The sequence below is a fragment of the Planococcus citri genome, chromosome 5 (genome assembly GCF_950023065.1).
Source record: "Planococcus citri chromosome 5, ihPlaCitr1.1, whole genome shotgun sequence".
In the NCBI taxonomy this organism is placed as follows: Eukaryota; Metazoa; Arthropoda; class Insecta; order Hemiptera; family Pseudococcidae; genus Planococcus; species Planococcus citri.
Window position 1 is genome coordinate 52420999 of NC_088681.1, and position 3915 is coordinate 52424913.

The following is a 3915-nucleotide window of genomic DNA, read 5'->3' on the forward strand; positions in this document are numbered from 1 at the left end:
GTTATTGGGAATTGAATGATGGTACCTTGATGCTCAGATTTTTGTCTCAGGCTAAAATGTGAGCTCTGAGGGAAAATCTGAGGAGGGGTGTACAATTCTCTACAAAAATTTGCCCACAAAATATATGAGGGGATGTGAGTATTGAAAAAATGTGGTGCTTTTGGATGTTCTCCGAGAGTCTGATTGGCATGAAAACTACGTTTTGAAACTTTTTGAGCTCATTTTTTGTACTAAAAGGAGTGGCAATGATACCACCAAAAAGCCTTTCAAAATCCCTCACTATTGAAAAAAATTCCATTTTGGTAGGTATAGTGGTTTTTGAGTAATCCACTGTTAAAATAGAACATAATTCAAGTTCACTAAAAACTTTGACACCCCCTAGGAGCATTTAAAAAAGGGCTAGAGGGCTGCGATTTGCGGCATTGATCGTCTCTTCAAAAGGTCTTTCCACGGGAAAAATTTCAAAAAAATCGTCGACCCCCCCCCTTACCACCTCTTGGTCGAATTGACGTGGAATGGCCCACCATAAAAAATATTAATTTTTCCACAATCCTCCCTTTATTGAGTAAAAATTCAAAACCAGGAGCGCCATCTAGTTGTCATGACACAGCCATTTCAGTTCGATATGGCAACACTGGCGTTGGAAAAAAAGGCTGCCTGTAAAGCAACGCCCAAAATTGTCATCTACCTACCTACAATGGAGTCCTGCAACAGAATATCTTGTAAATATATTCATAAGTTGGTTTTTAGCTTGTGTACATGTGCCTAGTGCTATTAAATAGGTAGTTATACTTATGCATCTAGATTAGTAGTGCATGTAATAAGTAGATACATAATTATAAAGTAGTCCTGAATACAGCAATTTTTTTTTATTCGTTTTTTTCTTGTTCAAATCAAACATAAACAATGAATTCTGACAAGGTAAGTTTCATACTCATATCCTACCAAAATGTTGTTGTACCTATTGTGTGAATATTGAACATGCAAATTTTACTTTTCTCTTTATCCTGTTTTAGAATAGAGATTTCATCAGGGAACTGAGTGAAATATCATATGAACTTGCACAAGCGAACAGATGTCAAGATATGAGATGCCCACACCTATTTTGTGTACGAAGAAAAGGACAAATATTTCATTGGAGAAACTGCCAAAGGGGAGTGGTGGGATCCTGCAAAGATTGCCAGAGCATGAGAGCTTTTCTCACGGTGCATGCCAGATATTGTGATGTAAGTGAAATGCATTTTATGAGAAATACATAGTTTTTGGAATAAAATTCATACTCCAACAAAAATTAATTCTCCTGATGTGTTATGATTATGAAGAAACCTATAGACTCATGCCAGGTTCCAGATTGCGCGATCAGTAAACGGAGTCTTAAACCAATTGCAGCATAAATCACATCTTCATCTTATTAGGTGTAGCTTTTCATATCACCTACTTTGGAAATCAAGGAAACAAATCAAATACTTTTGTGAAGGCTGACAGTGAACTCATATTTTTAATTAAACCAACTACCTATTTTTAATTCAATTTATATTTTTCTCAAAATACCTAATTATGTATGTACATTTATAATACAGTATATTTCTGCCATTAATAGGTATTCTCTTCTTATTTATTTATTTTTTTGAAAACTATCAACCAGCAATTTAAATAAAACTAGATGACCCGTTTTTCGCGCATACTGCGCTCCTCTTCTAGACGTGAATTCTTCATTTTGAAAATTTTGAAAATATCTTTTTTCGCCTATAATTCCCAAAAAGTCTTGCTTTTTGCTAACATTGTTATTGTTGCTTTTTGTCGGAAATTGTGAAAGTTTATGGCTGTTTTAATAATTGACAGAAAAAAAATTGTTTCAAAGCAAAAATTCCAATAATTGTTACTTTTTCATCAAAAATAACCCAAAGCGTAAATTGTTCTCTAAAATATCCTGAAAAGCATCACTCTGTCATCGCTTTATCATTCATTAAAATAATGTCCTACTTTTCTACAAAAATTGAAAAAAAGTATCAGCTTTCTTATAACAATTGCCTGAAAAGTCATGGTTTCATTTAAAGTTGGCAAAAATTTCAAGTTTTAGGCAAAATTGCGAATTAGGCTACCTACTTATCACTTTTTTAGCAGAAGTTGCTGAAAAATTCCAAAAATACTTGTTTTTTTTTCCTACAGTTGAAATGAAACTAACACATTGGATTGGATCTAATACCACATAACTGAAAATTTCAAAGTTTCACTTAACTTTGACCTGGAACTTTTTTAAGCTTTCTTCAAAACTGCGAATGTGTCAAAATGTATTTTATGGCAAGCTTTTTCTAAGAAAACTATGAGTACTCTAAATATTGGTTTGGTACTGGAGAATACTTCAATAAAATACTTACTTGACACAATTTTAGAAATATTCCAAGATTTCCGAGTCAAAAATGCAATTAGGAATTTCCTTAAAACGTGATTCTAATTTTGTCAAGGACTCACAAAAAAAATTCAACCCCTCAGTTGAAAAATCTAAACTCCTACATATAACAGTAGAGATTTTCCCAAATAGTCTGAAACTTGCATAAGTTGATGAAAAAGTGAGATGCTAGATATATCCACTCTAGAACTCAAAAAAATGAAACCATGGTTCCAGGATTAATTTTGATACCCAATGTGCTGAAAATAGCACTTTTTCATGTGTACTTCAACACCGTTGTTTTTCTGTTTTGAGCTATTTAAAAACTTTTTAAAGATCCCTTCAGAAACTTTTCAACTTTTGATAAAAACCATCACAACTAAAGTTTAAAAGCTATTTTCAAATTAAAATATTATTGAGTAGTAGAGAATACTGATTGTATGAAGCTTTTTCATGTTTTTTAAGCTTTAGGATTTCATTTAAGCTTTCTTCAAAACTGCGAATGTGTCAAAATGTATTTTATGGCAAGCTTTTTCTAAGTAGACTATGAGTACTCTAAATTGGTTCGGTACTGGAGAATACTAATTTTTTATGTCATATCTGAAGCTTTCTAAAAAATTTTTAGCTTTAGGCTTTCTTCAAAATTTCACGAATATGGTCAAAAAGTATTTTTTGGCAAGCTCGATATAGGTAGACTATACATACTTTAAAATATTCATTGGGCACTGGAGTATTCTAATTTTTACATTATATCTGAAGCTTTTTGAACTTTTTTCAGCTTTAAGCTTCCTTCAGAATTTTGCAAATATGGTCAAAAAGTATTTTTTGGGGAGCTCTTTTTAGGGAGACTATACATACTTAAAATATTCATTGGACACGGGAGAATTTTAATTGTTCTTAAATATGAAGTATGACGCTTTTTGAACTTTTTAAAGCTTTAAGCTCCTCCATGACTCACCCCACAACCTCACCAAAAAAATGACTCCAGTTTCGAACTCTACGACTTCGAAAACATATCAATCGACATATCACACGATAATATAAGGAACATTTGACATTTGAGCTTTTTTGAACTTTAAGCTTTTTTCAAAACTTTACGAATATGGTCAAAAAGTATTTTTGGCAAGCACATTCTAGGTAGACCATACATACATTAAAATAGTTATTCGGTACAGAAAAATTCTAATTGTTTATGTCATGTATAACGTTTTGAACTTTTTCGAGCTTTGAACTTTTTCCAAAATTTTACAAATATGGTCAAAAAACATTTTTTGGCAAGCACTTTCTAGGTAGACTATACGTACTCGCGCGTATACATCAACACAGTCATTTATACTGCATTGAACTTTTTGAGCTTTTTAAAGCTTTTCAAAGCTTTAATCAGAACTTTCCGAAGTTTTGATACCACAACCACACCAAAAAAATGACTCCAGATTCGAACTGTACGACCTCGAAAACATATCAATCGACATATTTCACAATAATATAAGGAAAATTTGACATTTGAGCTTTTTTGAGCTTTTAGC

General features: G+C 32.3%; 1 long non-coding RNA gene across 1 annotated transcript; it reads left to right on the forward strand.

The window, feature by feature from the left end:
- The first annotated feature begins 718 nt into the window (after positions 1-718).
- Positions 719-1587, forward strand: LOC135847636 (uncharacterized). The gene is made up of 3 exons (XR_010559207.1): positions 719-921; positions 1017-1226; positions 1323-1587. It is a non-coding gene; the product is annotated as an uncharacterized LOC135847636 (long non-coding RNA).
- The last annotated feature ends 2328 nt before the right edge of the window (positions 1588-3915 follow it).